This window comes from Lycorma delicatula, chromosome 1 (genome assembly GCF_047948215.1).
Source record: "Lycorma delicatula isolate Av1 chromosome 1, ASM4794821v1, whole genome shotgun sequence".
Taxonomy (NCBI): Eukaryota; Metazoa; Arthropoda; class Insecta; order Hemiptera; family Fulgoridae; genus Lycorma; species Lycorma delicatula.
In genome coordinates this window covers 63982817-63996828 of record NC_134455.1, presented here as the reverse complement: position 1 = coordinate 63996828, position 14012 = coordinate 63982817, and positions in this window count along the sequence as shown.

Genomic DNA, 14012 nt, shown 5'->3' with positions numbered 1-14012 from the left:
TGTATTTTGCTTGAATAAATTTAGTTTAGTTGACATAAAATATAAGATTGACATGGATAAGTGACTTAATAGAATAATGACAGACAAAACATTGTCAGTTAATAACCCTGTACTATCAGGCTTTACATCAGAACAGAATTTGCAGTGAGTTGACATTTTTTTCCTATTCAGTTATGAAAAGTAATGAGAAAATATGATCCTGAGTACATTAATAATGGATTTACAGTCATGGATGTAAACAACAAGCCATGACCTCGTTTAATTTGCTTTGAAATTTTTTCAAACCAAAGCTTGAAACTCTCATTATTAAAATGTCATCTTAGTAATAAAATTTTCATCTTTCTAAAGGCAAATTTGTCAGAAAAATAATGTGCAAAAATAATTATTGTCTTTTACTCAAAAGCATTTGAGGAATCTTTCTTAGTGAGCTTAAGAACAGCATATATAATCAGTGAAGAGTTGTTGTCACTTGCTGCAAAAAATATACTGATTTGTATACTGGGTGAACATCAGCTAAACAGCTAGGTATGATACCATTGTCAAGTGGTAATACGCATTGCAGAATTGAAAGCATGACATTAAACGTTGAAGAGAATTTAATAGCTGATGTCAAATATAGTGATTTTTAGCCATACAGCTCAATGAGAGTACATTTGTAAGAAAGTATGCTCCACTTGTTTACATGTGATATGTATTACAAATACAATTAAAGTGAATTTTCTATGTTATGATGAGCTATCAACACAAACTACCGTTGATAAACATTAAAAAACTGGATGACTTGTTTGCAAGAAGTAGACTGAACTGGAAACAATGTAATGCTTCTGTTGTGATGGTACTCAAGCTAAAACATTAAAATATGATTATGTTGCCACTGAAGTAAAATCCGTTACTAAAAATTGTATCCTTACTCATTTGTCCAGCTTCTGAACAATTTAAAGATGTTCTCCAGGAAGCCATCAAAGTTGTTGGTCAATTTTATTAAATGTTGGTGTTTAAACTCTAGCTTATTTTTGAAACTGTGTTCTGAAATGACCAATGGTCACATTCAGCCCACACACTCTGCTAGAGATGGGATGACTTTCAATAGAATTAAGAATATAAAGAATAAAGAAATAAAGTTGGTTTTTTTTAATATTTGATCATTTGAGTCATCTCATCTCTGCTAAAGTAATAAAAAAGTACAGTTTTTTTGCAGTATCTACTTATTTTATAAAAAAAATTATGTATTACAATTTTTTTTATTTTTTACAAAAATATTTATTTACTTTACTAAGAAATGTTACATTATAGATTTCCTTATTAGGTTTATTAGATTTTTTTTTTTTTTTTTATTATATATTTCCTTATTAGGTTAGATATTTTTTATTTAAGAAAAGAATATTTAAGTTTTTTTGGCAGAGATGAGATGACTTTCTAAAGGAAAAATACTAAGTAGGTTATTTGAGCTACATTCAGAGGCGCAGATGTTCCTACTGAACACCAATTTTGAATTGCATGATCAATTGCCAGATGAGCTGTGGATCATAACACTAGCCTACTTATCAGATTTTTTCATCGTGTCAATTTAAGTTTGCAAGGTAAAACAACAAACTGATTTTCAGTAGATGACAAAATAAAGGCATTTATCAAAAAATGTCAAATGATGAATATTTTAATTAAACTGCAGTCTCTTTCAAATTGAGAAATTTTGTGACAGTACACAAAAGTGAAATGAAAGATAATCTCATCAGTGATACAAAACGCCATTGCCTAATGCTTGATGAAACTTTTGAGTAATATTTTAAAGAAGACTATTCTAAATTCCTACAGATAAAAAATCCCTTCATACTGGATATCATTCCTAAAATCCTAACTAACGATGAAATAGATCTTTGATGAACTATCTTACGATAGAGGTTTGAAAATGAAATTTACTAAATTAGTACTGTGTGAATTTTGGCTAAAAGTTAAAAATGAATATCCATCACTGTCGAGAAAAGGATTATTATTTTTAATTACTTTCTCTATCACATATTTTTGTGCTGGATTTTCTGTTATGGTAACAGTAAAAAATTAAATTTCGTAATAAACTGAACCTTCATCCAGATTTGCATTTAAAAGTAAGTTCAACTGAACTTACTTCAAGAATATTGTAGTCACTGATGTAAGGAAATTTATAATGTAACATTTCTTTGTAAAGGAAATAAATGTTTTTTTTAAAAAATAAAAACAATTGTAATACATAATTTTTTTTATAAAATAAGTAGATACTGTAAAAAATAAACTGTAACTTTTTATTGCTTTACCATTTTGAGATACAGTTCTTATCACTATAGTAATGACATTTTATTTTGTCTGTTTCATGAAATACCAGGCAATGAAATACTTTACCAAAACCAACCTCCTTTGCAATTTCTGTTATTGTAGAATAGGAATTTTATATATCCTTTCAGATATTCCAAATATCAGTGATATTAATCCGTGTCAAAACCATTCACGCAGCCATGCAGTATTTTTATTTCCCATAGACATCCAGGAAATTAAAGCTAGTACTTTGATTACAAAGAATAATCAGTAAGTGTTGATGAAATTCCTATACTATTATAAAAAAAGTCATAGATGGTTTTATTGTTCCTCTTAAAAATTAAAAAAATGGATCTTTCAACAATAAAGTACCACCCATCTACCTTATGACTTCTGTTGTTATTTTCCTCCTTAATTAATGTGGTTCTGCACATTATGCACAGTATCATAAATACAAAAGACATTTTACACACTTTTTTATAAATTTATAAAATTAAATGCTAATTTAATTAATAACCATATTGTTTAAAATCATTGAAAAAAATTATGATAAGAAGACCTTTAAAATTTTCTTACAATGTATAGCAGTGTGCAAAGGTGCAATTTCTACGACGACATGGATTCCAGCTTTTATTAACTGAAACTTTCAAGGTTCCCATGGCGGCTTACTACTGTTTCCCACTATGAAAGGCATGCACTGTTGAAGAAAGATTATCCATGATATTTGAAATATCTGAAAATCCCTTGGACATTCCACCATACATGACATTGTACAGTATGTAATATTGGGCAGTCTGCAAATGAAACCGAAAAATGCAGTCCAAAATGACCCAGCCTTTTATGATGATTTTGGCCTTTTATGACTAGTTCACAAGTATAATTATGAATATCTATAGGAAAGTAACAGTGTGTAAGATGAGGGTTGCAATCTGTTTCATAAAATTAGCAGTTTATAGCACAGAATATAAGTTTTTATTTTGTTTTTGGACATTCTGGCAAAGCCACTGAAAAATAAAAATGAATTTTATGATTGAGATACCAGATATATGAGCAGTAACAATGAATCTACGCAGAAAGAAAGGCTATCTTAAACCTATTTTCTGTTATCTATGGTCTTTTACATGTTAACCTATGTGTCAATAAACTCTTATAGTACATTATTGTTTCTTATTTATAGTTTAACATGATGAAGTGATTGAAGTATACTATAACTTCAATTAAATAATAAAAAACACTATTCACTTTCAGAATAACTGTAAATATAAGTAAAGAAAATATTTTTGTTCATAATACAGCCTCAGGAATGGGAAATAAGGATGGCACTGCTGTTAATGATATTCTTCTTAAAATGATTTCTACATCATTTAAAAAGTAGTTTTTAAATAATGTTCCTTTTTGTTAATGATGAAGGAAAATGGTATTGATTCTGTAGCACACGGTTGAAGGCACAAAGCTATGAAATAAAGAGTTAGAAGAAAAAAAGCATATAAGTAAGCAAAATATATGATTATAACTTGTCATGTAAGTTAAAAAAAAAATAATGCACAAAATTAATTTTAGACTATGCCTTAAATAAGTTTTAGTTTACCTTGCAGACATTATTATCGTAATTACCTTTCATTCTTAGAGTCTTAGCTTCTTAGAGAAGCATGATAAAGCAACTCATGCAATATAATAAATCTATATTGATTAAATTTGGTTCGATTATATTTATTCTTTTAGATTTATTTATTATATAAATTCACATGTGTATGTATGTATATATATATATATATATATATATATACTTATTTATTTATTTATATAAATTTATTACACAGTGCAGCATCAGTTACGCGACTATAACGTTCCGGAAAGTTTCCGCGTATAATGAACGCGGAAACTTGAAATTTACTATACTAAAATTAAATTACTTTACAATTAAATTAAAATTTGTTTTATGTTTTTTTACCACCATCAGCTTTCTCAAGGAATATTCCTACTAATGAAATGATTAAACAAAAAATTAATATGAGCTTTAATTTCAACTTAACCACTGAATTTGTTTTATTTAAGGTAGAAAAATAAAACTTTTTGAATCTAATCATTATTATAATTAAATAGTTATAATTTTACTAGTATTAATTTAAAGATATCATATAGTAAAGTGGTGACTTTTAGTTCTGGTTCTCAGACCAGTGTCGAATAATCTAACTTGTATTCTCCTGAAATTATCTGTATCTGAAATAATTTTTTTATGAATTTTGTACTTGAATGCAGTGGTACACTGTTTAAACAAATTTGGGTCTACTGATAAGAGTATTAGAATTCTCACTGGGGCACAACTAATACAAAACAACCCTGTAAAATACAGAAAGCCACGAAAAACATTGTTCGTTGGGCACAACGCTTATCTACTGTGGCGGAGGACATTTTCAGAAGTTTATTTCATTATTTGTTAGTCGTTTGATTGTTTTATTTGTATTTTGTTTTTAAATATTTAATTTTTTTTTTGTAATATTGAAAATTGTTTCCTTTACATAGTTAAAATATGCCATATAGTGATATGCTTTGTTTTCAATAAACTTTGAAATGTTTACGTTTGTATTTAGTTTCTGTGGACTTTGTTCATGCCGTTTTATTCAGCAAATCCTCTACAAGTTTTGAGTGAAACATATATGTATTTTTTACCAAATTATTTACTGCACTAAAATAAAATTACTGTATGATTAAAATAAAACATATTTTACATATATGTTCTTTGAACCACCATCAGCTTTCTCAAAGAATATTTCTACTAATGTAATGATTAAACAAAAAAATTAATGTGCGTATTAAAATTAATGTAAGCACGTTAAAAAGTTGATATTTTTATATTTATTTATTTATATTTTGAATAAGAAACTATCGTTCATCATCTCCATTGAACGATTTGCAAAATTTTAATTTAGCAATAAAAAGGAAATTCTGACTAACAATTGCTACATTTGTGTAAATGGAAGTCTTATAATTTTCATTAAGTAATCATGCTGATTAGAATAAATCTAGAATGTTTTTAAGAATATAATTTTTTATGGTTAATGAAGAATTTTAAATTATCTTTCTTACGTTCGAAGAAAGGTAAAATAAAATAAATACAGAGTTATAATTCCTTCTCTCCGAATTGAACAATTTACAAAAGTTTGTTACGCAATTTAATCATGTGATATGTTAAATTGAAATGAAGGTCGTTTGTTTGAAGTGGTTACTTTTTATCAAGTAATTCATTTTAAGAACAGAAGTAGTTAGTAATAACACTCTTCAAACAACTAACGTTTAACTCGCTGAAGTATTTAATGTTATATTTTTTCTAAAATATTAAAATAAAATCTATACCAGATCGATTTACCTGAAGTTAATTGTTTTTTGCTTAAAAACAATCATATCAACGATTTAAGAGCTCAGTTTGATGTAGTATCGTGGTAACATTTGAAAAACCATTTCAAAATATTGTATAAAGTGTAATTAGTGTGCATAGTAGGTACAGTGCAGTACACTTACGTTTATCTTCAAACGGTCAAAGGGAAAAAACCTACTTTAGATACATTCATTGATAAATATTTTGTAGCGAACAAATATAAACACTCGTACGAATATAATAAAAGTCGACCGGAAAATATTGAGGCAATGAATAACCAGTAACATTAAGATTGCTTCTAGTGGTACGTGTTTCACAGCATCATTCAACATTGCTACTGCGAGTAGAAATCGGGCATTTAATTTTAGTATATGAAAACTCGATTACACTGAAAATAAGCACAAACAAAAAAGATTTTCTGTCATTGGCTATCATATTTTAATTGACAAATTATCTATTTAAACACATTTATATTTATCAGCAAAGGAGTAGCAATAATACTGAATATGAAACGGGAATTATTCATTATATTAAATGATTTTTAAACCTACATTTTTCCGCATGACTACAGAAAATTTTATTAAGTTGGAGCCGTTAGGCCGCTGCGCTCCTAACTGATGTATTATGTTTATTGTAGTTGGTTATGTCGTTAGATTATCAACTTAAGATATCCAGTTTTTATTATTTAAATTACATGTAATTTAAATAATAAAAAAACCTATTTCGTACAATTAAGAAAAATAAACTATACATGCATTATATAATAATCACAATAATAATTTATTTATTTATATATTTCATATAATTGTACAACATAGAGATCCGTTAAGACATAAGTCTTATCAGCAGGTTCCCGTATTAACATAATTTGAATGCAAGTTATTTACACAGTGCAACACAAAAAAATACAATGAAAAATATACTTATTTCCTTAGTAAATAGTTAAAATTTTATCAAATACTTAAGCTGTCAGAAAGTGAAAAAAATCTAAATAAAATTATCTAATAAAGTACGTGTAAACATCTAAATTCAGACTGTTCTTGTGTATTACAGATTACATATTATAATATAAAACACAAAAATAAATAATACGTAGATCACACATATGTAATAATTAAAATTTTTATCAAATACTCAATTAAGCTGGCGGCGTCAGAAAGTAAAACAAATCTAAATAAAGTTAATTAAATATGATATTATTTTATAAAATCAAATTAAATAGATTCAGTAAAAAAAAATTAAATATTTTAAGCTTTAATTAAAGCTTAATGTCACGTATGGCATTTTCACACGCTACAGAAATTATCATTCATCTCATCCTCTGAAGCAATACCGAACAGTGGTCCCGAAGGTTAACAAAAAAAAAAAAATTCTAAAAAATATTTTTATTTAAACTGTTCTTGTGTATTACAGTTTACATATTATAATAAAAAAAACATAAATAAGGATTATAATACACGAATTTATATTTTAAACAAAATTTATAGTACACAAATACTAAAAATAAAATATTAAATAATATTATTTGTTATTAAATATTGAAATAAATATTATGTGTGGTACATAGATAATACAAAGACATAATTAATACAAAGTACAAAAAATATTTTATAATAAAAGGAGAAATAGCTATTAACAAATTCTTGCTAATAAATAATTGAAAACTTCTTTTTCAAATATTTTCTCTATCTATTTCTAATATATGTGAAGGCAATTTATTAAAATTGTTGGAATTTGGATTTTTAAAGTCTTCTTACCATATAGATTAAAATAATTTTGTACACGTACATTCTCTTATGTCGCAAATAAAAGGGTACATTGATTCCGTTTTACTAGATATTTATTGTTTTGGAAAAATAATTTACAAAGTGAGAGATAATGGTAACCTAAAGGGGTCAACGTATTACAATGATTATAGGAATAAAATTTGGGTCGTTTGACGAAAACTGTGAAACATCATTAAGCGCTCGTTTTTGAAGTATAGTTATAATTTTTAAATGCGAATCAGCTGCCAAATCCCTACCTCGACACTTAATCTTTGTAAAGATTTCATTAGAACTTTATACATTAGTAAATGAGTTTTAGCTGGTAGAACATTTTTTTAAAGTAATAAATAGTATTCAGACATGCTCTAATTTTACAAGAAAGTTTATTTAACTGACAATCCCATTTCAATTTATTGTTAACTATCACACCCAGGTATTTAACCTCATCGTTTACTGTCAGTCTATTACAAGTACGTGGCTGATTATTACTGATACTGAGTCTGAAGGGACAATTGCAATTAATATGAACAAGAAATCAGATTTGAAATGTACGAGCATTTTTTTTTTTTTTTTTTTTTGTTTATAACGAGTCGGTTACTACGAGACCACATTAGAAATTTACTAAAATCATCCTGTAATAAAGATTCTGCTGCATAAAGGTCTTTGTGTGCAACTAAAAGTACAGTACCATCAACATACATAAAAGCTAAACTGTGGGATAGATTATTTAAAATTTCATTAACATAAATTAGATACAAAATTGGGCCTAGGTGACTTCCTTGTGGTACTATAGAATTACTATTTATCGGATCACTAAGATTATTACCTATTTTAACAAAAAATTTTCTGTCACTCAAGTAACTTCGAAACCAGTCAAGGAGATGACCTACAATTCCTATTCTTTTTAAGCCATAAGCAGGATTTCATGACTGAGAGTATCAAAAGCTTTACTAAAGTCTACAAATACCGTAAGAACGTGACAATTTGAATTTAAAAAACGTTGTGCTGTAAGGTTGGAGTTGAAAATGGGTCTCACGACGGAGGAAAACGTATTGATTGTGGAATATTATTTTTGCTCGTACAGAAATGGCAATCAAGGCAGGCCGAGTTTGAAGTTAGTGGCGGAACAACATCGCGAACAATTTAATAAGGCGTCACCGAGCAACACAGCTATGCTGTTTATCGTTACGAAATTTCGTCGTACTGGTAGTGTATTGCATCAACGGAAGGGAAGGTCTGGTAACTACGTCCACAAATTAAAATTATGGTCGTATCCTCTATTAGGTTTTGGAGTCGCCTAAACGAAATCTTCGACGAACGTTCTTGAAAATGAACAAGCTATACGTCGTTTCGACGATTGTTTAAAGACAGGTGAATTTCGGCACCGAATTCAAGTCGGACAATAAAAATAATACAGAATAATAGCTCCAGTACTGTATATTTTGGCGAATATTGTATTTAGGGCGTTTCATTTTAATCACCACAGGCGATTTTCTCGCAGAAAAATGATTTTGTCGTTTAACACAAAAAAATTACTTAAACAAAAGTTACTCAGATTGGGGAACCTCTTGGTAACCTTGGATTTGACCTGGACCTTATTTAAAAGTTAACACGATTTTTTCAAATGGAATAATCTATTTTTGACCGCGTCAATGAAAATAGCAGAAAATATTACATTCGAATTTGTAGTCAATATATGACCTTTAACCTTTTTTAAAGGTCATACGGCTAACCATCAGAGATCGTGTTATTCGATAGCGTAAAGGTATTTTTATGCTCTTTCTCATAGTTTGCGAGATAAATGGTCTAGAATATAAATATTTTAAAAAACGTGTAATTCGTATAACACTATCACCCGTATAACGCTATCTCTGATGGTTAGCCGTATGATCTTCAAAAGAGATCCAAGATAATGTGCGACTACATATTACAATGTGTAAATTTTTCTGCTCTTTTCATTGGTGGGGTCAAAACTAGATCATTCCATTTGAAAAAATTGTGTTAACCTTGAAATAACGGTCAAGATCAAATTCAAGGTCACCTGAGGTGTCCCCCTTCAATTTGAGCAATATTTGTTTAGGCCATCTTCTTGTATACTGCGTGTTTTACGAATAAATCCCCTGGGTCGATTAGCGAGAGAGAGAGTGTGAGAGAGAGAGAACTTAAATTAAAATAAATTATAATTAATAATATACAGTACTAATTTATGAAGGTTTATGACAATATGGTTTAATTACATTTCAGACTATTTTTATACACTGCTTCATCTTTTAATAATTTAACTAAATACAGAAAAATATTGAATATTTTGTTTAATAGATTACAATTTTATTTACCATAATATCAGTGACTAATTTTTGAAAATAATATTATAATATTTCTTTCTCTGTGTATAATATAATTAAAAATTAAAATGCTTTTTAATAATTAATATGCATTGTCTTTTTTATTATCATTTTCTATCTTATATGTTTGAATATTTATATCCATTTCCTCAAGATTATCCATTTTTGTTTTTTTTTGTTAAATTTTTTCTAGAAAGGAGTCACCGTTACATTAAGAAACCTATCGCCTGTTTTCTCTGAATATTGTTTTAAATTCTGAACCCCAAAATGAGTTTTAGTTATCGGTATGTTTCATCATAATCATAATTAATAATAAATATGAATGTATGGTTCAAGCAGCCATTCTTAGCCATTTTTGCTGGTGTCAAATTTAGTGTCCAATTCCTCTCGTAATAATGGAATTACAATATCAAAATTATTTGTAACAAATTTAAATTCACTTCATGAATATTTTATTAAAACAAAAATAATTCTGAATAAAAGCGAATAAAAAAAATAATTATGTTTTACTGTAGCCTGTGTTTAAGTGTGAAAATAGGCGCAAAACTGTGCCACTGCATAATTTTTGCGATCAAGTTTAACAATTTCAGCCACTGCTGAAGTTGTTTTTTATCGACTGATTTAAACGAATTGGGTTCAGTTTTCTCACAAAAAAACACTGGATAAAACTAACATTTATGACAAAAGATATCATAATATTATATAAATGGTGGATATCATGTTATATTTATGACATCCACCATTTTTAATTTTACAATGATAAAATCTTTAAAATCATTAATTTTGTAGAATATTTTTTGGGAACTCATTCATCAAATTCATTAAAGTACATCAATCCCTTCTTAAGGTATAAATTTTTTACTGAAAAAATATAAAATGGCGAACAGAGGAAAAATTAAGAGAGATAGGACATTTGACCAAATGATCTTTTTTTGTTTATTCTGATGCCCTGAATCAGTCCCTTAACCTTGGCCATTATCTCCAGGGACACAATGGAGATATTGTTGAAATAAAGTGATTGATTGTTTACTGTTTAAAAAATATATTTTTAGATAAATGTAAACAAACTTAGTTTTTACCAAGTATCAAATATATTTAAAAATTTTATGATTCTATTACCGAGGTAACTATGTAATAACACCTTCATTAAACATATTAATTTTTTTCTAGTTTTTTTTTTTATTATTATATTTCATCATGATTTTTTTTATTCAAAATTACTTTAGTAATCAACAACAGAAATTATTTTATCAATAAATTTTAAGTTAATCATATTAATGAAAACATATTACAAGAAAACACTCTTTTCATCGGAACAAAATGTATAAATTTTATTCCATGTTATTTAATTACTCAAGATTGCAAGAGAGCGATTTTAATTGAAAATATATTAACTAGGCGATGGAAAGTATACGGTACTGTCTAAATTTTGTAGAATTATTAACGTTAGTAACTTGAAGTTTTATATTTTGGTGCTGCATAGTATAAATCAAGGAGTATACAGCTTAGGGTCTACTCAGTTGAATAGAATTAATTTAAAATTAACTGAAAACGATATCAAAAAATGACTCTAACAATTTTTTTTTCCGGTTTCGAATTATCAATGTCTGAATCTTATATTTGTAAGCATAAAGTCACAAAAGTCCCCTTTAATGCGGTGGCTTCTAATTTTTAGAAATAATTTTTTTTTGGATTTCGTTTTTAATTTATTTAATAGTAATGTTAAACTACTCTGCATATTAAAAATAGTCTTCTTGATTTGAGGACTCCCAGTTTAAACTTTTTTTTTTTCTTTTTTTTGACTCGTTATTTAATTAAAACTAATTTTGTAGCGTATTTGAGATAATAAATAGTCCCCTTGATTTGAGGGCTCCAAAGTTTATTTCCCAAGTATTATTTTCAATAATAATTTTTTATTCAATTCAAAAAAATTATGTACGATGTCTAATTTAGTACGTTAAAGAATTTCTAACAGAGAATTTTTTAAATAATCTCTCTAATTGTGTCGTTAATTGCATCATAATAAGATGATACTTTATTAAAAAGATAGGGTTAAAAACAAAATTTTCTTCGTAGCCGTTGTTTTGCAATGAAAGAAGTGTAATACTTAGCCAATTTTTATTATTTTTATAAATAATTTAAGAGAAATTTAAATTCATGTTTGTTCTTTTTGCTATTTTACGTAATCCATTCTCTAACACATTCTATTTTAATATGTTAGAAATTATAAAATAACATCGGTAATTAGTATTTTGAATAAAGTATGATTCAGTGAACTTTGAGTCGTTTATAAGAACTTGCAAGTTATCATTTACGGGAAGAAATTGCGTAGGACGGTTCAAATTTAAATTCTAGTAAATAAAAACTTAATTTTATTCTTGTCGATGTTCTTTGGATATTGTATAAATAAACGATAATTTTTAGAAGTAGCCGGCTGAGTACAACAGGTAATTGAAACGATCTTTGTTATATTAAAACTAAATGCATACAGAACATTTGTATGTTTATTTAATGAACAGTCGACTATTAAACAAAAAAAGGGTTGAAACGTAAAATGAATGAACGAGGAAAAATTACTATTATTTATCTTACAGATAATATTTCACGAATTCTGATTATATGGGTAATTCTGGATCGTATAAAATAGTGGTCTTCACTGCACAAATTAAACTGTTATTTATCAGTAGCAGACTTCAGATCCTACCTTGTTAGATTCCATCTTTATTAGTAATGACTTAAATCGATTTATTGTTTTTCTTTGGTCTTGACGTACGGTATAAAAGGACAGATGTTGTCTATCCTTACCAATTCATATTACGAGTGACAGATACAATAACAAGTAAATAAATGTTTAGAAACATAGCTGTACTGAAAAAATAAATCAATTTATATATTTTTATAATAGAAAAGATAATTTGAAAATTATTTATTTTTAATGATAAAATAATTAAAATTAATAATCCCTAGTTAAACAAAAGTAGAACAAACTTCTTTCACCGATAATATAATTAGATAGAAACTTTCAATAGCATTTTGACTGTTACAGGTTCACGTGAGGCCTCCCTCATATTTTATAATACATTATAATATATGTAATTATCTGACAGATGCGAAATAGAAATATTTAATGAAAAAATCAATTTAAATCCTATAATCAACATTATTATTCTTCTTTAATGAACGACCAGTACACGCGATTTAGTATGCGTGTAAATCTTTTCGAAAGGGAACGTTTTTGAGAAGATTAATTTTTTTAGATTAATTTGTTTTTAAAATTGCCCCTGTTTACTACATTGCTAACAAAACAACACGCACCTCGTCGTTCCTAGAATTTTGTGACACGTGGAGTGAACAACCGCGCCACCAGATCTTCATTAAGAACATTAATATAAAATAATTATGCATATGTATATCCCTGTCTAAAGTACAGCGTCATCTTTTGGGACTCGCTCATAAAGTCAGAACGAGTTTTTTAAAATACAAAATTTGGCTGTCAGATCGCTATTTGGTGCCCGACTGAACCTTCTGTTTATATGAATGAATATGCAATCTTTGTTGAAAAGAATAGTATAAAAATTAACAATATCCACATCAACAGAAATAGGACTGTTTACGTATAATTCAACACAATAATTCGGTTTAAGAGAAAGGACCTCATTATTTTTGTATTATTATTTTTTTTTTAATTACCACACTGTTTGAAAAATCTTCCCACCAATTTATTTAAAATAAAATTAAAAATTTTCTTTTAAATATAAAATACCCTGATATATCTATAACATGTGTATAAATACGTGTTCAAAATAATTTTCATAAGGCTTTCTGAATTACCTTAATTATTAAGGTAATTAATTATAAGGCCTAATTTACCTTAAAATTATTTCATATCTTTCCCATAAAAGAAGAATGGTACGTAGGTTTATTTGTTTGATGTATGTGACCACATTTTTATTTTAGCTACTATTGGTGTAAAGCAGACCACGTGGTGCGCCGAGCAGCTGCGCGCAGCGCACGAACGATTTATCTAAAATTATATTTTTGTTGTTGTTAGTATGCTAAATTCATGAATAACGTTCATGAATTACAATTGCCAAAACCATTAACAGTTTCATGTATAATGAAACATAAACCAACTAAAATTTTCGCGGCGGGGCGTTAGCCCGCCTTTTTCCTAGTATTTAAATTATTAAAATGAACTTAAATCATGTCTGTTTTTTTGTCTTATATTTTTTGTTTTTG